The sequence below is a fragment of the Oryctolagus cuniculus genome, chromosome 6 (genome assembly GCF_964237555.1).
Source record: "Oryctolagus cuniculus chromosome 6, mOryCun1.1, whole genome shotgun sequence".
Classification (NCBI taxonomy): domain Eukaryota; kingdom Metazoa; phylum Chordata; class Mammalia; order Lagomorpha; family Leporidae; genus Oryctolagus; species Oryctolagus cuniculus.
The window spans coordinates 99,612,290-99,636,893 of NC_091437.1; the positions used below are offsets into that span (position 1 = coordinate 99,612,290).

General features: G+C 42.0%; 1 pseudogene; it reads left to right on the top strand.

The window, feature by feature from the left end:
• The window catches only part of LOC100343383 (zinc finger Ran-binding domain-containing protein 2 pseudogene), a 39,010-nt pseudogene extending 29,810 nt beyond the window's left edge, over window positions 1-9,200 (top strand).
• The last annotated feature ends 15,404 nt before the right edge of the window (window positions 9,201-24,604 follow it).

Here is a 24,604-nt window from a genome sequence, read left to right on the forward strand (position 1 = left end):
CAGAGAGAAAGGTCTTCCTTTGCCGTTGGTTCACCCTCCAATGGCCGCCGCTGCAGCCGGCGCACCGCGCTGATCCAATGGCAGGAGCCAGGATCCAGGTGCTTTTCCTGGTCTCCCATGGGGTGCAGGGCCCAAGCACCTGGGCCATCCTCCACTGCACTCCCTGGCCATAGCAGAGAGCTAGCCTGGAAGAGGGGCAACCGGGACAGAATCCGGCGCCCCAACTGGGACTAGAACCCGGTGTGCCGGCGCCGCAAGGTGGAGGATTAGCCTATTGAGCCACGGCGCCGGCTCATGGTGTTATTTTTTAAAAAGCCAAAAAGCACCTGCCAAAGAGGAAAATTTTCTCATCTTCGACTGTATAACAAAAGACAGATCGATAAGAAAATATCATATAAATTTAGCATGTATTTCATGTTTTTACATAGTTTTTATAAGGAAATGAAAATTCAAAGAAATAGGAATAAATGTATCTAAAAATTATTAGGGAGAGGGTAGAGGAGACAAAGTGAGAGAATACTCCCACCTGCTTGTTTACTTTCCAAAAGCCCAAAATGACCAGGACTGGGCTGGGTTGGGACCAGAGCCAGGAACTCAATCCAGGTCTCCCTTTTTGGTGGCAAGGACCCAACTACTTGAGCCACCACCTGCTGCCTCCCAGGGTGCACAGTAGGAGGAAGCTGGAATTGGGAGCAGAGCTGAGAACTGAACATTGGCCTGCTACGGAACACGGGCATCTTAACTCTAAGCACTTACTCTCAAGCTTGTATATTTTTATGTTGAGATTTGATGAAGAATGGATAGTCATGGGGAAAAATAATTGGACAGAATGATAAGATTTAATGATAATAAACTAGAGGAAACTTGGCAGGGCCTGTTTGTTCTGATTCTTCTCTGTGCCCTGTATCTTCAGAGACAAGGCTACTCTTTTCCTCTGGCTTTGCATGGGTTTGTATGAATCGGGATGTTTTGTTAGGTTCATATGTTACAATTAGTTGAGGTCCCTCTTAAATCATTTCTTCACCTACAGGTTTCCCACATGCCCTCTTTTTTTTTTTTTTTTTTTTTTTTTTGGACAGGCAAAGTTAGACAGTGAGAGAGAGAGAGACAGAGAGAAAGGTCTTCCTTCCATTGGTTCATCCCCCAAAAGGCTGCTCTGGCAGGCACACCGCACTGATCCGAAGCCAGGAGCCAGGTGCTTCTCCTGGTCTCCCATGGGGTGCAGGGCCCAAGCACTTGGGCCATCCTCCACTGCCTTCCCGGGCCACAGCAGAGAGCTGGGCTGGAAGAGGAGCAACTGGGACAGAATCCGGCGCCCCAACAGGGACTAGAACCTGGTGTGCAGGCGCCGTAGGCAGAGGATTAACCTAGTGAGCCACGGTGCTGGCCCCCACACGCTCTCTTAAAAAACTTAAATTTTTAGATTTTGTTTGAAAAAGAGAGATCATCCATCTGCTCACTTATTCCCCAGATGCCTACAACAGCCTGATCTGGGCCAGGCTGATGCCGGGAGCTGGGAACTCATGCCTGGTCTACCACGTGGGCAGCAGGGACTCAAGTACTTGAGCTGTCAACTGTTGCCTCCCAGGATGAAGGCAGGAATCTGGGATGGAAGCAGAGCTGCTGGAGCTCAAGTCAGGCACTCTGATGTGAGCTGTGGGTAGACCAAGAGGCACTCTGATGTGAGCCGTGGGTGGACCAAGAGGCACTCTGATGTGAGCCGTGGGTGGACCAAGCAGGCTCTTTATCACCGCACCAAATGCCACCCCTCTCCTCATGTTCTTTTTCTTTAGAGTTTATTCGTTGAAGAAATGAGTTCTCTAGCAGAGTTTTCCACGTTCTGGATTTTGCTGATTGCTTCCTTGGTGATGTTCAAACCTGTTCCTCTGTTCTCTGTATTTCTGTGGAATTCTTGGTGAGATCCAAGGATTCAGGCTTGAGTTTATGGTAGAACTATCTCATAGGCAGTGATAGTATATATTTCTGTCAGGAGACCAAAAAACTTGTTGATTCTTTTTTTTTTTTTTTTTTTTTTTTGACAGGCAGAGTGGACAGTGAGAGAGAGAGACAGAGAGAAAGGTCTTCCTTTTGCCGTTGGTTCACTTTCCAATGGCTGCCGCAGCCGGCGCACAGCGCTGATCTGAAGCCAGGAGCCAGGTGCTTCTCCTGGTCTCCCATGGGGTGCAGGGCCCAAGCACTTGGGCCATCCTCCACTGCCTTCCCGGGCCATAGCAGAGAGCTGGCCTGGAAGAGGGGCAACTGGGACAGAATCCGGCGCCCCAACTGGGACTAGAACCCGGTGTGCCGGCGCCGCAAGGCGGAGGATTAGCCTAGTGAGCTGCGGCGCCGGCCAACTTGTTGATTCTTACCTGACCCATTAGTTCATTAGAGCTTGCTGAATGGCAGTACTCCAGTTCTGACATTGTTTCTTTTTCTTTTTTTTTTTTTTTTAATTTTTTGACAGGTGGACAGTGGGAAAGAGAGACAGAGAGAAGGGTCTTCCTTTGCCGTTGGTTCACCCTCCAATGGCCGCAGGGCAGGCGCACTGCGGCCGGTGCACCGCGCTGATCTGATGGCAGGAACCAGGTGCTTCTCCTGGTCTCCCGTGCAGGTGCAGGGCCCAAGGGCTTGGGCAATCCTCCACTGCACTCCTGGGCCACAGCAGAGAGCTGGCCTGGAAGAGGGGCAACCGGGACAGAATCTGGCACCCCGACCGGGACTAGAACCTGGTGTGCCGGCGCCACATGGTGGAGGATTAGCCTAGTGAGCCGTGGTGCCGGCCGACATTGTTTCTTGAGATTTAGCCAGAATACTTCTCTGGAAGCAAAATTTTCTCATCACTATTTGGTTAACCTGAAATGCAGTTTATACAACAAAGGCAGGATCATTGCTGGCTTCTTTCCCTTTGTTAGTATTTCTTTTTAAACGAGATTTATTTACTGATTTGAAAGGAAGTATTACAGCGGGAGGAGGAGGAGAGAGCTCCTCCATCTGCTGGTTCACCCTCCAGATGACCACAACGGCTGGGGTTGGACCAGGTTGAAGTCGGGAGTCTGAACTCCAGATAGGTCTCCCTGCCTGGGTGGCAGGGACCCAAGCCTTTGGCCATCTTCTGCTGCTTTCCCAAGTGTGTTAGAGAGCTGGATGGAAAGTGGAGCATCTGGGACTGGAACCAGTGCTCATGTGGTGCATTGATATCAAAAGTTGGCAGCTTCACTCACTGTGCCAGAATATTGGCCTCTGTTGATATCTCTTAGAGAATTTAAACACAGTAGATATTGGAGGCTGTAGCTTCTTCTTCCCCATCTTGTTTTCCCCTTTTTCCTTTGGTTCCTCTGAAATCTAGAATTTCCCTGTCTCTCTTAAATTCAACTTGGTGGAGCTTTGGAGAGAAAATTGTAGATACATTCACACAAGTGTAAATGACCAATACAGCTCAAAGTGTGGCTGCTCTGGAGAGATTTTCTGTATATTTTCCATCAATATCTTAGAGAAAGGAAACCTCTTGGCAGAAAACAGCATTTATGTGAGTACACAGTGTGCTGCTGACTGCTGTGCCTAATGATTTACATATTATTTTTCATAGAATGCCCAAATGACCCTATGAGTAGGTATTCTTTGTTCCCATTTTACAGATGTGGGAATTGAGGCCCAAGTTGTTTCAATAATTTGCCAACTAAAATGTGACAGAGGTGAAACTGAAACCTGGGGTTGTGTGGCTTCCTAGCCAGACATTCTATCCTGGAATCATGTCCCATTCAGCCTTCTGCGTATCGTTTCAGGCATCTTGAACAAAGAGAAGTGAGTTTGGTGATAGGATGACTTTTCATGCTTGAAATCACCTACTAAGAAGACCCAAGTTACTGTGATATTGTGTACGGCAGAGCCTTGCGATGGCGAATAAAACCCAGCACAGAGGCGACAGGGACGCCTTTGCCTAGCCGGCTCCTGTTTACCTTCCCAGATGCTGTTTCCACTGGTTCCAGCCTTCCTGGCCCCTTTCTTCTTACTTAAACTTGGCAAGCTCATTTCCATTTCAGGGATTGTGTCTACTGTTCTTCATGTGGATTTTTTTGAAAATTTTTTTGCTTCATTCAGATATAATTGACAAATGAAATGGTGTAATTTAAGATGTACAATGTGGTGATCTGATGTAAGCATATATTGTGAAATGATTATCACAATCAAGTTACTGTCACTTTACATAGTTATATATAATTTATATATATTTGTGTCTGTAGTAAGAACATTTATGATCTACTCTCGGCATTGTCAAGTACACAATACAATATTGCTAACTAGATTAGATCCCCAGAACTTATTCATCATTTTTATTAGTCCTCGTGATTAACAAATAAAACTTGTACATTTTTGAGTACAAGACAATATTTTTCAATAGGCAAATAGCTTTGCTAGTTCCTTATCTTTCCTTTGGGTTTGACACCTTACAGCTCCCTTTCAATTCTTTATACAGAACAAAAAGCATTGCTATGAATGATAGTTACTCCACTGTGCTGTGGAACACTACAACCTATTCTGTCTGTGTTTTGATACTTTATCTGTCTTCTGTCTGCCCCTCCCCCAATTCCAAGCCTCTAAAAATCACTAAAGTTCAAATTGACCATTTTTTAAAATCCATATATGAGATCAAAGAAGGAGGTACCTTTCTCTGAAGGGAGGAGAGAACTTCCACTTTGACTACGACCCTGTCTAAATATGATCAGAGTCGGCGAACTCAAAAGGCCTCCATAGCCTTGGCAACTCATGACTAGAGCCTAGGGAGATTACTGACACCATAAACAAGAGTGTCAATTTGTTAAGTCAACAACAGGAGTCACTGTGCACTTACTCCTCATGTAGGATCTCTGTTCTAAATGTGCTGTACATTGTGATTTAATGTTATAACTAGTACTGAAACAGTATTTTTCACTTTGTGTTTCTGTGTGGGTGCTAAGTGTTGAGATCTTAATATATACTAAACTGATCTTCTGTACATAAAGAGAATTGAAAATGAATCTTGATGTGAATGGAAGGGGAGAGGGAGTGGGAGAGGGCAGGGTCGCGGGTGGGAGGGAAGTTATGGGGGGAAAAAGCCATTGTAATCCATAAGCTGTACTTCGGAAATTTATATTCATCAAATAAAAGTTTAAAAAATCCATATATGAAAGAGAACAGTGTGGTATTTGTCTTTCCTGTCTGGCTCATTTTGTTTAATGATTTCTAGTTTCATCCATTTTGCTGACAGTAGTTTATTCTCTATTATGGCAGAATTCCATTGTGTATATACAACATTATTTTCTTATTCACTCATCCATAGATGGACACCTAGGTTGATTCCATACCTTGGAAATCGTGAATAGTGCTTCAAGGAACATGGAATGCAGGCATCCCTTTGATAGGATGAGTTCCCATTTCCTTTGGGGTCTAATGGGGTCTAATGGCAGATCTATTTTTAGTTGTTTGAGGAACCTCCATAGTGTTTTCCATAACTGCTGTACCAATTTGCATTCCCACCAACAGTGGGTGAGGGTTCCTTTGTCTCCATGTCCTTGCTAGCATTTGTTATCTTTAATCTTTTTATAATAGCCATTCTTTTTTAATAAAGATTTTATTTATTTATTTGAAAAGCAGAGAGAACACAAAAGGCCGAAGCCAGGATGCAGGAGTTCCATCCTGGTTTCTCCCATGCAAGACAGGGGCCGAGGCACTTGGCCCACGTTATGCTACTTTTCCAGGTATTAGTGGGGAGCTGGCTTGGAAGCAGATTAGCTGGGACTTGAACTGGAGCTTTAATATGCCACGTGGGAATCGCAAGCAGCAGCTTCACCTGCCGCACAACAGCGGTGGCCTGATGATAGCCATTCTAACTGGAGTGAGGTAATGCAATGTAGTTTGATTTGCATTTCCCTGATACTTAGTGATATTGAATTTTTTTCACATATTTGTCATTTGTATTCTTTTGGGGAATGTCTACTCAAATCCTTTTAAAAGATTTATTTATTTGAAAGGCAAAGTTATAGATGGGCAGGGACAGGGGGAGAGGGTGAGGTCTTCCATCTACTGGTTTACTCCCAAGATGGCCACAATGGCCAGAGCTGCACCGATCTGAAGCCAGGAGCCAGGAGCTTCTTTTGGGTCCCTTACACAGATGCAGGGGCTTAAGGACTTGGGCCGTCTTCCACTGCTTTCCCAGACCATAGCAGAGAGCTGGATTGGAAGAGGAGCCAGCTGGGTCTCGAACCATTCCCATATGGGATGCTGGCATTGCAGGTGGCAGCTTTACCCACTATGCCACAGTGCTGGCCCTTGCCCGTTTCCTACCTGGATTGTTCATTTTTTGGTTGTTGTTGAGTTCCCTAAATATTCTGGATATTAATCCTTTGTCAGGTGAATAGTGTGCATATATTTTCTCCCATTCTGTTGGTTATCTGTTCACCTGATCATTGTTTCCTTTGCCGCGTAGAAGCTTCTTAATTTCATATAGTCATACTTGTCTACTTATACTTTTGTTGCCCGTGTTTTTGGCAAATCATTTCTTATGTCTTGAAGTGTTTCTTCAATGTTTTCTCCTAGTGATTTCATAGTTTAAGGTTTTATGTTTAGGTCTTTAATCCATATTAAGTTTTTTTTAATAGGATGAGTGATTAGAAGTAAAGTTCCAGTCTTCTGTGTATAAATATAGTTTTTGCTGTACTACTTACTGAAGAGACTGTCCTTTTTCCAGTGTATATATTCGATGCCTTTATCAAGAATCAGGTGATTAGTGATATGTGAATTAATTCCTAGGTTCTCTATTCTGTTCCATTTTTCTGTGTGTCTGGTTCTATGCCGGTCCCATGCTGTTTCAGTTACACTAGCTCTGTAGAGCTTCTTGAAATCAGTTATTTTGATATTTCTAGCTTTGTTTTTGTTAAGATTGATTGGGCTGTCCTAGGTCTTTTGTGCTTTTATATTGTGTAGTGTTTTTCTACTTCTGTGAACAATGTCATTGGCATTTTGGTAGAAATTGCCTTGAATCTCTAAGTCACTTTGAGTAGAATGGACATCTGAATAATCGTGGTTCTTTCAACCCATGACAATGGGAGTTCTTTCCATCTTTTTGTATGTATCTTCAATTTCTTTCACTATCATCTTGTAATTTTCATTGCAGAGGTCTTTCATATGCTTGGTTAAATTTATTTTAAAGTATTTAAATTTTTATAGCTTCAGTGAATGAGATAACCCTTATAATTTCTTCCTCACAAGTATAAAATGCTACTGGCTTTTGTATATTGACTTTTTATTTTGTGACTTTACTGAAATTGTCAGTTATTTGTATTTCTAAGTTTTTTGGCTGAATTTTTAGGCTTTTCTAAATGTAGAATTATATCACTTGCAAACAGGGATAATTTGGCTTCCCCCTTTCATGTTTCTATGTATTTTCTTTCTTTTGCTTAATTTCTGTGGCTGAAACTTCCAGCACTGTATTGATGAAGAGCAGTGGCCGTGGATGTCCTTGTCTGACTCAAGTCTTAGAGGAAATGCTTTCAGCTTTTCTGCATTCATTATGATGTTGACTATGGTTTTGTCCTACATAGTCTCTACTATGCTGAGGTTTCTTCCTTCTAGACCTAATTTGCCCAGGATTTTTTTTTTTTATTGTGAATGGATGTTGAATCTAATTGAATGCTTTTTCTGCATCTGTTGAGATGGTCATATGAGTTTTGTCCTTCATTCTGTTTTTGTTATGTATTATCTTTATTGATTTGCATATATTAACCATATATGCATACATGAATAAATACCAGTTCAACAAGGTGAGTGATCCTTTTTATGTGTTGTTTAATTTCATTCACTAGGGTTTTTTTTTTTTTTTTTTTTTTTGCTAGCATTTTACCCATGTGTGCTGGACTGGGATACAATTTTCTTTCTTTCCTTTTTTCTTTTTCATTTTTTTTTTTTTTTGGCATTGTCTAGCTTTGGAGTCAAAGTAATGCTGGCCTCAAAATCACTATGTTCCCAAAGTTATGAAATGCATGAAGTTGGTATAACTTAAATAAAAGGTTTCTGGGGGGAAAAAGGAGAAAAAAGGAATGTGTTTGAAGGACTTTCATCCCTTTAAAGTCTTTGGAGTAGTTAGAGAAGAATTGGCGTTAGTTCATTAAAAGTCCAAAGTATGCTAAACTAGAAGAAAGAACAGGATATAATGGTGGTTTTAATGAAAGAGAAAATGTTGACTATATAGAAAGAGAAGAATCTGATGGTGAATATGATGAGTTTGGACGTAAGAAGAAAAAGAGGAAAGGCAGTTGGTCCTGCATCTATATTAAAAGAAGTTGAAGACAAAGAATCAGAGGGAGGATGAGGATGAAGATCTTTCTAAATATAAATTAGATGAGGATGAAGATGAAGATGATGCTGATCTCTCAAAATATAATCTTGATGCCAGTGAAGAAGATAGCAGTAACAAAAAGAAGTCAAGTAGAGGGAGTCGCTCAAAGTCTTGATCTTCACTTTCACCGTCTTCATCACACTCATCCTCCCCCTCAAGTTCAAGGTCCAGGTCCAGGTCCCGTTCAAGGAGTTCTTCCAGTTCACAGTCAAGATCTCGTTCCAGTTCCAGAGAACATTCGCGATCTCGTGGGTCGAAATCAAGATCCAGCTCTAGGTCACACAGGGGCTCCTCTTCCCCACGAAAAATATCTTACTCAAGTTCATTGTCTTCTCCTGAGAGAAACAGAAAGAGAAGTCGTTCTAGATCTTCTTCATCCTCTGATGGCAAAAAAAGACGAACAAGATCACGGTCACCTGAAAGCCAGGTGATTGGTGAAAACACTAAACAGCCCTGAGCCTAGGGCCAACCCCTACGGAACACCACTACTTTACCCAGGCACCACAGGTCATCTTCTGGATCGTCCCATTCTGGTTCCTGTTCAAGTTCAAAAAAGAAATAATGTATTAAAATTTACATCTTAAAAAAATCCAGTGCAGTGCATGAAACATAATTTTTAAGACGTTGATGTCTTTCTTGGTCAGAAGTGCTAAATCTTCTAGTAAAGGTACAGGTCTTTCATTGCTTTTCAGGACAATACAGCTGTGTTTATTTGTGAAATTTAAAGTAAATTGCATTTTAAGCCATAATGTCCCTAAATAGATGCTCTATTTATTGTTCATTATTTACAGCCATTTGCTTCATTTAAAACCATCTCAGCTATAACAGAGTACTTTGTTTCCTAATTTACATTCTTGCTTTGTTGTTGGTATATATATATATATATATATATATATATATATATATATTTTTTTTTTTAATCTATGTCTCTTGTCTGTTGGGTTACCTAGGCTTGTCTGAACTTTCAGCTCAGAGGCAAGACTGGTAAACTAATTGGAAATATGTTTATGTTAATCTGAGAGAAGAAATCAACTTGTTTATGTTGTTAAGCTATGTCAAAGTGATTCTTACCAGAAAAAGTTAAACTAAGTAAGAAAACAGCCAGTTGCAAATTTATTTATATTGAAATTCCCTATTCTGAGGGTGCCTTACAATCATTGTCTTTTTTCCAGCTTTTCTCTTTTGCACCATCACATTTAATACAAAGCAGTGTTGTAAATCACAGAAAGAGAAAGGTGTTATTCTCTTCTTTTTCTGACACAAATTGGGGTAAGAAAAGAAGTCTAACAGTTCATTTCTTTTCTGCTGATATGGTTGCCTACTAGGAAAAACATCTTTCAAAATGTTTGTCTTATGTGATATCTTTTAAAGCTCCAGTTATCAAAATACATTAGGATAGAAAAGGCTAAATCATAGTTAATAAGCAAATTGAAGAAAGCTTTTGGAGTATATTTCTGTTTGGGTTAAAGGCCAACAGATATTGTGAATTTAAGCCAGCATTTGTGTTGAGCTGTTTAAACACATTGCATATAAAGTTTTCTTCTGAATAACAAATGAATGCTTATTTCTGCATGTTGTAATCAGAAATCACTATTTTTCTTTTCACTTGAAATAACTTATGGCTTAAAATGCTTTCAGAGTTTTATTTCCCAAAATTGAAATCTGGTCAGTTGAGCTTCATTTTGTTTTCTGGTTTCAAAAAGAAAAAGATTTCTGTTAACAGTATCTTCAGTGACAATACAAGGTAAGTATATTAAGGGAAATCAATAATTGTGCTTGGGGGCTTTTTGCGCTGATGTATTGCTTTCTTTTTTTCCCCATAACATTGTCTGCTGCAATTTAAATAAAAAGTAAAACATTTTAAGATATTTAGTAGACAGACCAAAACAAAATTATGTTTTTTATTTTGAAGTGAAGTAAATGTGTTTCTCTTCAGGTGATCTAAAGATGAAAGCAAAGCTATGTAGAAATATTTTGATAATTTTTTTCAATGAGCTTCCCCATGTTTTTTATGTTTTAATTTTCTTTGCTATGTTTACTGTAGGTTGCACAAGAACTCTTACTCTCTTATAATTGTGCCTCAGACTTCTTGAAAGTCCACCTTCTAAAATTTCCCAGATGATCTAGATTCCACTTGTTACCATTGGTTTATTCTTGTGCTTTCTGTATTTAAAACTTTGGCTGTTCTAAGCAAGTGCAAGGTTATAAATCTAGCTAATAGTAGTTTACAGATAATTCAGATGATTATGGTTTCATTTGGTTTAACTAAGTTGTACTAGTTCATTTCTTAAGGAAATGTAAATAAAGCCTGTGAGTCAAGCATCAAGTGGTTTTTGTTAGAAATAAACTAGAGATTTAAAAAAAAAAGTTTCGTAGATTAAGCCAACTGGTTACTGGGTTTTTCTTTGTGGGAGACTTTTTATAACTGATTCAGTGTCATTACTCATTATTAGTCTATTCAGATTTCATGTGTCTTCATGGTTCAGTTTTGGTAAGTTTTATATATTATATAAATCTCCAGAAATTTATCCATTTCTTCTAGGTTTCCCAGTTTTTTGAAATGCAGTTCATAATAGTCCTAATGATATTTTGTATTCTTGTGGGATCAATTGTAGATCTCCTTTTTCATCTCTGAATATGAGTTTCAGCATCATTTTTTCTAGATCTGAGAAGAATGTCTTTGGTATTTTGGTATTGCATTGAATCTATAAATTGCTTTCAGTCATGTGAACATTTTGATATTGATTCTTCAATCCATGAACATGGAAGATTTTTTCCATTTTTTGGTGTCTTCTATTTCTTTAATGTTTTGTAATTCTTATCACAGAGATTTTTGACATCCTTGCTTACGTTTATTCCAAGGTATTTGATTTTTTTGTAGCTATTGTGGATGGGATTGATCTGAGAAGTTCTGTCTCAGCCGTGGCATTGTCTGCACCACTATTGTTCTGGAGTCCATCTCTCCCTTTAGACCTATTGCTGTTTGTTTTATAAAACTGTGTGCTCTGGCTTTAGGTTCAAGTACATTTACAATTGTTGTATCTTCTGCTTGAATTGATCCCTTGATCATTATATAGTGACCTTATTTGTCTCTTTTTACAGTTTTTGTCTTAAAGTCTATTTTGTTTGATGTAAGTATAGCTACTCTTGTTCATTTTTACTTTCTATTTGCATAAATATTTTTCTGTCCTTTCACTTTGAATTGGTGTGTGTCTTTACTGGTGAAGTGAGTTTCTTACAGGTAACCTTTGTTGGGGCTTATCTTTTTAACCATTCAACCAGTCCGTATCATTTCATTGGAGAGTTTATTCAATTTACATCCAAGGTTGCTACTGATAAGTAATGCCTTGGCATTTAAAATTTGTATTCTGTTTATTTTGACTATCCTTTATTTTTATCAAGTGTGTTTTGTACTGTCACCTATTTTCATTCTTCTTTCTTTGTTTCTGGATATAGGACTCAGTTAAGCTTCCTTTGTAAGGCCAGTTTCATGATGATAGATTCTTTCAGTTTTTGCTTATTCTAAAATTTTTGTTCCTATTTCAATTATGAAAGATAGCTTTTCTGGGTATAGTATTCTTGGTTGGTGGTATTTTTTTCTTTTAGAACTTGCAATATATCTTTCCATTCCCTCTTGACCGGTACATCTCTGCTGAAAAATCTCCCATTAGTTTAATGGGGATCCTTAAAATAACTTGCTGCTTTTTGTCCTGTCATTTTTACAATGTTCTCCTTGCTTGTGCTTTTGACAGCTTGACTAGGTCACAGTGAGAATACTTTCTGGCTTATGTCTGTTTGGCATCCTATGGTCCTCCTTTACTTGGTTGTCCATATATATTTCCCAGGATTGGGGAAGTTTTTAGTTAATAATTCATTGAATGTGTTTTCTATGCTTTTAGTCTTCTCTTTTAAGGATTCCTGCAATTCAAATATTTGGTTGTTTAATGTGTCTCAATGATCCCAGAGCCTATCTTCACTCTTTTTCTTTTTCTTTTTGTCTGACTGGAATGTTTCAAAAGACTTGTCTTCAAGGACTGATATTCTTTCTTCATGATTTGGTTTGTTGTTCAGGATTTCCATTACATTTTTTATTTCATTTATTGAGTTATTCATTCTTAAGATTTTTAAAAAAATTTTTTTTTGACAGGCAGAGTGGACAGTGAGAGAGAGAGAGACAGAGAGAAAGGTCTTCCTTTGCCGTTGGTTCACCCTCCAATGGCCGCCGTGGCTGATGCACTGCGGCCTGCGCACCGCGCTGATCTGATGGCAGGAGCCAGGTGCTGCTCCTGGTCTCCCATGGGGTGCAGGGCCCAAGGACTTGGGCCATCCTCCACTGCACTCCTGGGCCACAGCAGAGAGCTGGCCTGGAAGAGGGGCAACCGGGACAGAATCCGGTGCCCTGACTGGGACTAGAACCCGGGGTGCTGGCACCGCAAGGTGGAGGATTAGCCTAGTGAGCTGCGGCGCTGGCCATATTTTGTTTCTTTTCTTTTTTTTTTTTTTTATCAAGTTCAGTGTATTTTTTTTTTAATTTTTATTTAATGAATATATTTAAGACCTTTATCTATTTGCTTAATTTCTCATATTATGCCTCAATTTTCTAATTTTTAACTGTTTGTAATCTCTTGTATTTTTTTGAATTCACTCTTTTTAATTTATGAGGCATTGTGTCAATCTCTTCTTTAGAGTTTGATACTAAAATGATGCTGTCTGTTCATTTTGAGATGTCCTATTGGCTTGCTTTTTCATACTTCTTGTGTCCATATGTTGATATTTGTTCGTTACTTTTTTTTGACAGGCAGAGTTAGACAGTGTGAGAGACAGAGAGAAAGGTCTTCCTTTTTCCGTTGGTTCACCCCCCAAATGGCCACTACAGCCCACGCTGCGCCGATCCGAAGGTGCTTCCTCCTGGTCTCCCATGCTGGTGCAGGGCCCAAGCACCTGGGCCATCCTCCACTGCCTTCCTGGGCCACAGCAGAGAGATGGATGGAAGAGGAGCAGCCAGGACAGAATCTGGCATTCCGACCGGGACTAGAACCCAGTGTGCCGGTGCTGCAGGTGGAGGATTAGCCAAGTGAGCTGCGGCGCTGGCCCATATGTTGATATTTGTACATCTGGTAAATCAGTGTGTCTATTGCCTTTATTTAAAATTTATTTTCCTTTTATTGAAAAGTTGAGAGATACAGAGACAGATATTGAAAGATCGTCAATCTGATACTTCACTCCCCAAATGCCCACAATATTTGGGGTTGAGCCAGTCTGAAGCTGGGAATCCAGGAATTCAGTATAGGTCTCTTGCATGTGTGATAGCAAAAACCCCTATAATGAAGCTATCACTGAAGCCTCCTAGGTAGGCATTAGCAGGAAGCTGGACTAGAAGCAGAGACAGGACTTGAACCTAGGCACTGTGACATGGGATACGGATATTCTAACTGACATATTAGCTGCTGCACCAAATGCTCACCCCTGTATTGTTTTTATAGGATGACTTTCATGGACTGAAATTGTTTTTCTGAAGATGTGTCTTTGGCTATCAGTCTGGCAGACTACTTTGGCTTTGGTTCCTGTTGAACACTGAAATGTAGTCATCCTGGGTCATCTTCTAATGTAATCAATGACATTGATAGCAGAGCGGGGAGTGGCTCCATTTGGTCCAGCTGCCCTCAAAGGGAAGGAGGGTGAATAGTGAGATGAGTCCCAATACTGTAAAGACAGGTGACCTGCTTCTAAATTCTGGGGGAGCAGGGTTTGCCCTGCTGTGTCCCTATATTGCAGGGTACTGCTTGTGCTAGGTGACAGCGTCCCTGTTGTTGCTGGGCCTAGTTGGGTTTGTGAGGCTGCCATTCTATTTAATGTGGTGGATGGAATGTCTGTGAAGCCCCATGAATGTGGGGATATGCAGGGACTTCTGTATCTTAGTGCAGTGTGGACTCTGATAGTAATTTATTTCTCAGATGGCTGTCATACTGCTGCAGCCTCTGCTCTGAGAGTTGGGAGGAGATAATATAAGATCCTTCTCTGACGCAAAGCTACTGTGTGGCCCTAATTCTGTGATAGATGTCCCTCTTCATGTATCTGAGATTCTTGATGTCAAGTGTCCTTGGGGACGGGGTCTGCTAAGGCTTTCCTGTCTCCCCTCTCCTTTGCACTGGGGCTTCTCCCCAGCCATGGAACCAGGGTCACAGTTGCCAGTGTGCTTCATGCCTCTCATTATGCTGCCATCGTAGGTCTCTCTGTCCTGTGGGGTTCTTGTGTCTCCCTTGCTGAATCTAAATCTTCTCTTGCAGGCACTCGCCTCTAAATGCAGTCTCTGCTTGTTACTTTGGTTCTTCTCTGTGCCGGTGGAGGTGATTACTGGGCATCTCTGTGCAGCCGTCCTGGGGAATCACCTAGTCATCTTATTTTTGGAAGTTTGTCCTTTGACTGACACCTCCCTGTTTTCCCTATTCCTCTGCCTCTGGCAACTGCTATCTATTATCTGTTTTATAGAGTTTGACTTTTTTAGGTCCATGTATAAGTGAAATTTCCCCTGGGTCTTTACACGCTTAGTTGCCCCTTCACATTCAGGTCTTAGCTTAAATGTCCTCCTCAGAGACTTTCCCCTTGACCACATTGTCTAAAGCAGCCTCTCCTTACCTCGTAATCACTGCCTTTCCCAATTCTCCATGCCTTTTCTAGCTCTTATTTCTAGTTGAAAGTGTTAAGTGCATTTCCCTACTAGAATGTAGGCAAAACTAGGACCAGTTTTGCTCACTGCTGGAGTTCTGATGCCTAGTACAAGGTAGCTAATGTTGTATGGATAAATCAGGTCAGGGTTCCTCTGCTCATTGTACCCTAAAATTACACCTGGGGTGGTGAAGGCCTGTCTCACAACCCTAGTTCCAACACGACTGACTTCAGTTAACCAAGAGACCCACCTTGGTTGTTCCAACATGTTCTTCGATCTTTGAAAGTTAAGAGTCCTGCCTTTTGTGCTCATTAACCAAATCATGATTAAAAAATAGACTTGGTTCCAGCTAGGCATTAGGCTGAGGTATGAGATGATTTATGTTCTAACTAAAATCTATTTAATTGAGCTTGGTCTGAATATTTCTATCTCTCAACCTACCAAGTTCATATACTGCATCTCATTGCTGGGGTGTTTTGGTGCAACAGTTAAGATGCCACTTTGAATGCCTGTATCCTACTTCAGAGTACATGAGTTTCAGTCCCAATTCCAATCTATCTCCATTCCCAACTTCCTGTTAATGGACACTCTGATATGCAGCAGGTGAAGGCTTGAGTGGTTGGGTTTCTGGCACCTACGTGGGATACCTGGATTGAGTTCCTGGCTCCCAGGAATTTAGGGAGTGAACAAGCAGATGAGAGTTCTCTCTGTCTCTCTGCTTCTCAAGTAAAATAAATAAACACAAATAGAGAAAATCCACCAGCAATGTAATGATATTAGGAGGTAGGGTCTTCAATGGTGATTAGGTCATGAGGGTAAAGCCCCCCCCCCACCGAGTGAATTAGTACTCTTTTTTTTATTTTCAATTCTCTTTATATACAGAAGATCAGTTTAGCATATATTAAGTAAAGATTTCAACAGTTTGCACCCACATAGAAACATAAAGTGAAAAATACTGTTTGAATACTAGTTATAGCATTAAATCACAATGTATAGCACATTAAGGACAGAGATTCTACATGAGGAGTAAGTGCACAGTGACTCCTGTTGTTGACTTAACAAATTGACACTCTTGTTTATGGCATCAGTAATCACCCTAGGCTCTTGTCATGCGTTGCCAAGGCTGTGGAAGCCTTTTGAGTTCACTGACTCTGATCATATTTAGACAAGGCCATGGTCAAAGTGGAAGTTCTCTCCTCCCTTCAGAGAAAGGTACCTCCTTCTTTGATGACCCGTTCTTTCCACTGGGATCTCACTCGCGGAGATCTTCCATTTAGGGTTGTGTTTTTTTTTTTTTTTTTTTTTTTTTTTTTTTTTTGCCAGAGTGTCTTGGCTTTCCATGCCTGAAATACTCTCATGGGCTTTTCAGCAGGATCCGCATGCCTTAAGGGTTGATTCTGAGGCCAGAGTGCTATTTAGGACATCTGCCATTCTATGGGTCTGCTGTGTATCTCACTTCCCATGTTGGATTGTTCTCTCCCTTTTTTATTCTGTCAGTTAGTATTTGCAGACACTATTCTTGTTTATGTGATCCCTTTGGTTCTTAGTCCTATCATTATGATCAATTGTGAATAGAAATTGATCACTGGGACTAGTGAGATGGCATTGGTACATGCCACCTTGATGGGATTGAATTGGAATCCCCTGGTATGTTTCTAACTCTACCGTTTGAGGTAAGTCAGCTTGAGCATGTCCCGAATTACACATAACCTCCAAAGAGCTGCCTTTCTCCTCCTTCTACCATGTAAGGTCACAGAAGGAAAGGACTATATAACTGGAGAGTGGGCCCTCACTGGACGCTGAATCACCAGCACCTTAATCTTGGGCTTCCCACAACTGTGAGAAATTTCTATTTATAAACTACTTATTTGAGATATTTTGTTATAGCAGCTCGAAAGCACTAAGACAGGACATCTTTCAAAATGTCCCTTCTTGATATGACTGTTGAATATCCCTATGTGAAATAAGATCATGACAGAATTGGAAGGTATTCTTCCAAAGTTGGGTGGTCAAAGCTCCTGAAACCCTAGAAAGCGGGATCTGAAGCTTTAGGGTTTGCGTTAGAGTGAACCAGCAGTTTGGGAGACAGTTAAGGGAATACTACAAAAAATGGTCCTGGAATCACTTTTTTCAGAGTCTGGTGGGAGTGGAGGTAGAGGTTGTTTAAATGTAATTTAGATGACTGAACTACAGTCATATTTAATATATGAACATCTGGTGGTGTAAGGTGAGCCAGGCCTGCTGAGATGCAGTTTGACAAATACTCAGGTGTAGTCTAAGATCCCTAAACATTGATAACCACTGCCATTAAGAAAGGAAGTTAAACAGATTACCTAAAAGGTAATAGAAGTGAAATTGATACTTTGAGATGCAGTGACTTCTGAACAACCTTGTCTCAACTGTTGAGGAGCGGTTTTGTTGTTGTTGTTTCACACTATTTGTTGAACTCTGTACTTAGTGTAGGGTTAATCTTATGTGTATAAAGTTAATTGAAAATAGGTCTTGGTGCATTTCAGGCATGGAAAGCCAAGACACTGTGGCAAAAAATGTCCTACATGAAGGACCTTGGTGGGTGAGAACCCAGAAGAAAAAAGTGCTCATCAAAGAAGGATGGACTTTTTTCTGAAGGGAGGAGAGAACTTCCTCTTTGTTTATAGCCTGTCTAAATACTGTAGGAGTTTGTGGATCCAAAAGTCTTCCATAGCCTATGCAGCTCATGTCAAGAGCCTCAGGTGATCACTGATGTCATGCATGAGTGTTAATTGTTAAATTAACGACAGGAGTCACTGTGCACTAACTTCCCATGCAGGACCTATGTCCTCAAAAAGTTATATTATAATTATGTCTAAGTGCTCGAAAAAGATGTATCATTCTTGGGTGCTTCTTTAAAGTTAATTAAGTTTCTAAAAGTGAAATTAACTTCACCATGCAATGACTGAACAGCCCTTGTCTCGTCTGTTGAGGAACAGTGTTTTTTTTTTTTTTGTGCAAATTGTTGAACTCTTTTCTTAGTACAGAGTTGGTCTTCTGTATATAAAGTTAATTGAAAATGGATCTTCAAGAAGAATGGGACTGGGAATGGGAGAGGGAGGAGGAGGGGTGAGAGTGTGGGTGGGAGGGTGGGTATGGTGGAAAGAATCACTATATTCCTAAAATTATACTTAAAAAATCCATGAAGTTTGAATTCCTTAAATAAAAGGTTTCTTTGAGGGAAAATAGATCTTAGTAAAATAAGAATGGGAATAGGAGAGGGATGAAGAAGGGTGGGAGTGGAGGTGGGAGGGAAGGTAGAGTGGGAAGAATCACTATGTTCCTAAATTTGTATTTATGAAATGCATGAAGTTTGTATACCTTAAACAAATGGTTTCCTGGGAAAAAAAGAAAGGAAGTTATAGTTTATCTCCTTTCCATTCTCTAAGGAACCCAAGGTCAGCCACCACCAGCAAAGTCATCAGCAATCATGGACTCCCCAGGGCCTTACCCCAGAGATTGAGATACCAGCAGTCTTGGAGTGATGGTCCCTTCTTTCCACTGAGGTCTCATAGAGATTTTTTGCCACAGAGTCTTGGCTTTCCAGGGCATGGAACATTTTACAAGCATCTGATTGGCCAAGCTTTTGACCTACCTACTTTTTATTTCACAGGGAGGTGTGGGTAGTGAGACTTCCTGATCAAGTCTAACACCCTCACATCAAAAGAACTTCCTTAGCCGGCGCCGCGGCTCACTAGGCTAATCCTCCGCCTAGCGGCGCCGGCACACCGGGTTCTAGTCCCGGTCGGGGCGCCGGATTCTGTCCCGGTTGCCCCTCTTCCAGGCCAGCTCTCTGCTGTGGCCAGGGAGTGCAGTGGAGGATGGCCCAAGTGCTTGGGCCCTGCACCCCATGGGAGACCAGGAAAAGCACCTGGCTCCTGGCTCCTACCATCGGATCAGCGCGGTGCGCCAGCCGCAGCGCGCCAGCCGTGGCGGCCATTGGAGGGTGAACCAACGGCAAAGGAAGACCTTTCTCTCTGTCTCTCTCTCTCACTGTCCACTCTGCCTGTCAAAAAAAAAAAAAAAAAAAAAAAAAAAAAAAAAAAAAAACTTCCTTGCTCTTGAGATGTTGTCATTAGTTTTGGCCCAGGTAAAGTTGTCACTGTCATTCCTTGATGTAAACATTGTTTAATATTCAAAGGATTAGCTGGGTTCAAATCTCTTATGTGTCTACTCATATCTCTATGCATCTTTATCTGAAAACTCCCCCCCCCACCTTCAATTTTCATCTCTCTCCTCCCTCCACTTGTCTGAATCTTTCCTATGCTTCAAGAACAAATTCAAGTCTGTCTTCATTTAGTGAACTCCTTTTGTTTCTTCCTCTCTGATTTCCCAAAGCAGTTGTACTGTACTGTTTAGTACTTCACAGCATTAAGGGAAATAGATTTGAAAATGTTGCTTACCCACATCTGTGTATCCATCATTCTGGAAAAACCCCAGGAGACGTTGCTGGCATGATGAATGTGGAATGCAGCCTTCAGGGGCCAGCAGAGGGCAGTGGAACACCCATCGCTCCATTTGCCATCTCTCTGTTCTATGACCAGGAAAGCAACAAGGAACCATTTGTTGGTTCCCTGAGTTGAAACAAAGCAGTTGCTTTGTCTTCAGAGACTGTCTACGACCCTGTCCTACCTTTCTGCATTGGTCTTTGCTTTGTACCATGTAGCCCTACTCTTTCCTGGGCTCAATCCCCTTTCTTCCCTCCTGTTACTATCTAAGCTAAAACCTCAGACCATTGTCCCTTCCCACGGGAATAGAACTCTCCTTGTCTACTTCAAATGTGAGTTCGTCAGTAGTTAAATTGCAATTTTATTCATGTAAGCTGTTGCCTCTCTCTTGGCACATACTAACATTGACCCTGGTGGCGGGGAATTCCAGCCTCTGGCCTGGAGAGGGAGGCAAAGGGGGGATAAGGTGCCTAGGAAAGAATGACCAGGAATGATCCTGTGAGTCAGCAAGGGGTAAGGGTTAGTTACTGTCTGAAGACAGAAAAAAAATCCATGTGCCTAAGGGGACAATTTCCCTCCTTTGATTATTACCAATAGAATAGCTGGTGGCCATGACTTGCAGAGGCTCACGCACTTTCAGCAGATGTTGTCAGTGGGCTGTTTTCTCACACATCTCTTACCCCGAGTCCTCAAAACAGGACTGGCTACATAACTTGTGGGGCCTAGGGTAAGATGAAAGTGTAAGTCCCTGTATCCAAACATTATGAAGAATTTTATGAGTAACAACATTAAACCCAATGTAGGGCTTACCTGAACATGCAGTATATCTGGGAAGCCAGCCCTGCCCCACAGCATCCATCAGACCAGCTTTTCTTTGCCCCCAACTGGGGACCTCGGGTGAAGTCTTCCCATATGTGATTTATGAGAGGTGGTCAAGAAGGGCCTCAAGGATAAATGGCTATCAGAGCAAAGACCTGGAGGCAGTGAGGGACTGAGTCCTGCAGGTCTCTGAAGGCTAAGCATCCATGCAGAGGGAATTGCAAGTGTGAAGACCTTGAGGCTTTGCAAGTTTTGGGAAGACAGGATGGTTGGCCTGGATGATTGTAGCTGGGGGCAGGAAGGCAGGTGGAGAGGGGAGGCCAGATCTTACACAGTAAAGACTTTGGATTTTACTCTGGAAAAGATGGAAGCTTTGGAGGATGAAGAGTAGAGGATGCCTATGATCTCATTTAGGCTTTGGAGGACCCCTCCATGCTCTGCAGTGGCATAAGGATGAAAGCAGGTGGACAGTGGGGGAGGCTCTTGGAATAGTCCAGGTGGCTTCAACCAAGGTGCTCATGGTAGTGGTGATGAAAAGAGGCCAGATTCTAGAAAAATCTAGAATTGACCTTGTTTATTACTGTAATCCTATTGTCAGACACATACTCTAGCACACATACGTGCTCAATAAATATGGATTCAATGAGCTAGTGAAACAAGAGTACTTAAAAATTAATGAAAAATGGAATTTAAAGACATTAATTTCAGTACAAGAAATTTTGAAATCCAGGCACAGTTTCTTTTAATAATATATATTTTCATGAGCTTTTTGAGACAGTCTCCTATATAACAAGATTCTCGTAATAGAGGTATAAGAAACAACACTAAAAGAATAAAGGCAGGTTACAACTTTATCATTTATAGCTTTTTTTTTTTTTTGACAGGCAGAGTGGACAGTGAGAGAGAGACAGAGAGAAAGGTCTTCCTTTGCCGTTGGTTCACCCTCCAATGGCTGCCACAGTCGGCGCGCTGCGGCCGGCGCACCGTGCTGATCTGAAGCCAGGAGCCAGGTGCTTCTCCTGGTCTCCCATGGGGTGCAGGGCCCAAGCACCTGGGCCATCCTCCACTGCACTCCCTGGCCACAGCAGAGAGCTGGCCTGGAAGAGGGGCAACCAGGACAGAATTCGGCGCCCTGACCGGGACTAGAATCCGGTGTGCCGGCGTCGCTAGGCGGAGGATTAGCCTATTGAGCCGCGGCGCCGGCCCATTTATAGCTTTTATCACCACCTGTATTAAATTTGTTTAGATGTGAATGATCAGTTGGCATAAAATACATTCTGTGTCTCAAGAGCATGCAGCCTAAGAGCTTGCATGTGCCACAGTGGACAGTCTGCCTGTATTTTTAGTATGTGGTCAATAGGTGGCACTATATCTTGATAGGGCTTTGTCCTTTGGTGATGTCAGGTGCTCAACTACAGATCACAGTGCTAAGGCAATTTTAACTGGAGTACGTACTTAGTCTATTGAAAGATTAGTTTCTTTAACAATTTGGGGATGTCTTGGAATTACATATGAAACTAACATTTGAAAATGTCATTCTTCCTTAAGGAGCACATTTACATGTTCTTTAAATGATAGAAAATAAATCTCAATATTGGAAATAGAGCAGTGCCCACATGCTGCAGATGCCTTCAAGGCTTGATGGCAATTTCATTATACTTTCTTAGCCATGTGATTTTGGTATTTGCATATATTTTGTATTTTTTAAAATAGTTTATTTATCTAAAAGAGTTATAGAGAAAGAGGGAGAGAAAGACAGAGATAGAGATCTTCCATTTGCTGGTTTACTCTGCAGCTGACCATATTGGCCACAGCTGGACCAAGCTGAAGCCAGGAGCCAGGAGCTTCATCTGGGTCTCCCACATGAGTGGCAGGGCCCAAACACTTGGGGCATCCTCCACTGCTCTTCCTAGGCTATTAGCTGGGAGCTGAATTGACAGTGGAGCAGCCAGGACATGAACTGGCCCCCATATAGATGCCTGTGTTGCAAGTGGCAACTTTACCTGCTATGCCACAGTGCTGGCCCCTTCATGCATTTCCTAGATATATATTTGGATACTATTTGTAAAAAGACCACATAAGATATCATTTGACTTATTTCTCATACTGAATTTGTGTAGAGAGATAGAAGCACAGTGAGGAATAGTGTAGGGAGAGAGATAAGCAAGGGCAAAATGAGGCTGCAGTAAAATTAGGAGGTTGTGTGGTTTTTTCAGGGGAGTCTATGCATACTTTTCAGGTGTTAAGTTTTCCCCAATCGGTAGCTGCTGAGCCATCTCACTCCACCCAGGAAATTTCCTGATGCATTGCCAGTATATGCAAAGTTAGAGACTGTAACTGGCCAATGCTTTATGTCTGATGCCCAGCTTCTTGCCATTGGAATTGGTTCTTGCAGATTCAGGCCAACCTCATAGCAGAAGCAGCAGATGATCAAAGATTCTGTGGTAGAGCCATGGCTTTCCTCTGAGTCAGGCTGGATTTTTTACCCCCTAGGGTCCCTGGGTGGGTTTCAGAGCATGGGCTCCTGAGGACAAGACTCTGTTCTTTCACAGCGTTAATGGTACAGGTCTCTGGAAACGCAAAGCGAAGCCTTGAACTGCCTCTGCCTGTGGACCTGTACAAAGTACCCAGGATACCATATTGCCTACAGATGATCCTCTCTCCAGGCAGTCTTTCTTCTGCCTTTTCTTTTTTAAAGATTGTAGCTCTGCCTTTCAAATAAATAAATCAGAGAGGCAGAGGCAGAGAGAGAGGGGTCTTCCATCCACTGGTTGACACCCCAGATGGCCACAATGGCCAGAGCTGCGCTGATCCGAAGCCAGGAAACAGGATCCTCTTCTGGGTCTCCCACGCAGGTGCAGGGGCCCAAGCACTTGGGCCATCTTCCACTGCTTTCCCAGGCCATAGCAGAGAGCTGGATCGGAAGTGGAGCAGCTGGGACTTGAGCTGGCACAATATGGGATGCCGGCACTGCAGGCGGCAGCTTTACCCACTACGCCACAGTGCCGGCCCCTCTTCTGCCTGTTCTTCCTTGGGGACTGTAACTATAGAGAACAGTTAGTATTTATTTCCCTTTTGCCCATTAGCCAGCAGTGATTTCCATTTTTGTCGTGGTCAGAGACTTCTGTCCAAGGGACGAATTGCTCCAACTTGACCAGCTTACTGTGTCTTCATCCTGCTCAGCTCCGGCCCTTTGCAGAGCCTAGCTGCTGTGCTGGTGTTTCTTCCAGCTGTTGCATCACACTGTCTACTCAGCAAGTGTGTGGTGGGTGCCTGCTGTTGACCATGCCTTGTGCTGGCGCTGGGGGAACAGCCAGGCACAGTTTCTATCCTCAACCTCGCTTGAGAAAAAGCCTCCTTCCTCTGAACTCATTTCCTCTTTCTTTGGGCCTTGCCTGAAGGCTTGCTACACCCTAGGGCTGGAAAGTGGGACTTCTGCCTTTTCACCTCTCTGCATTATTATTGTATTGGCTTTTTGTCATCTCCTGAATGATGAGATGACTTAAAGAACTTTCCTTCATTTAAGAAAGAAAAGGGTGCAGCCATGGGTGTCTGTTCCTTTTACTGGAGAAATGCTTGTTTTCCCAGAGGCTCCTCCTGGCTTTCTGATCACCACATAGTCCCCTTTAGCTGAAAAGAACTGGGAGAAAGAATACCTGGCCTTAGGGCAGGGTTTGGGAAACCATCCCAAAGCATCCCTCCCCAAGATACTTTCTATCTGGTTGGATTATGTTCTTCTATCCAAGCTGCTGCAAAATATCAACATCCAGGCCACTCTGTCACATCCATTGACTCCCAGGCTGCCATCTCTGTCTCCTGTTATCATCTGGATGACTTCAACTTCAGCACTGATGGCTCCTTGTCCTAAGGGTTTCTTGAGTTCCACTTCCCTTTCTGCTACTCTTCTAGGGCAACTCACTAAGTAGTAAATGTGGAGCAGACTTTACCCAGACTTGCTTTTTGTCTTGCATTCCCCTTACTGGATCATGAACATCCATTGCACCTGTCATTGTAATTGAGATCATGAGAGTCACCCCGTGCTCTTCTTTCTTCTTCACATCTCATACTCAGACGTCCCTGAGGCCTGCTCAGTGTATCTCTGGTCCAGCTATGATGGTCTCTTCTGTCTTTAGTGCCGTACCTCTGCTTCAAGTCCTGATTTTCTCACCCTGTTAATCCATCCTCCAAATGGACACAACTATGAGGATACAATTCTAATTGATTAATTTAAGAGTCAGAAATGCAGACACACAATGAGTGAGCTTCTAT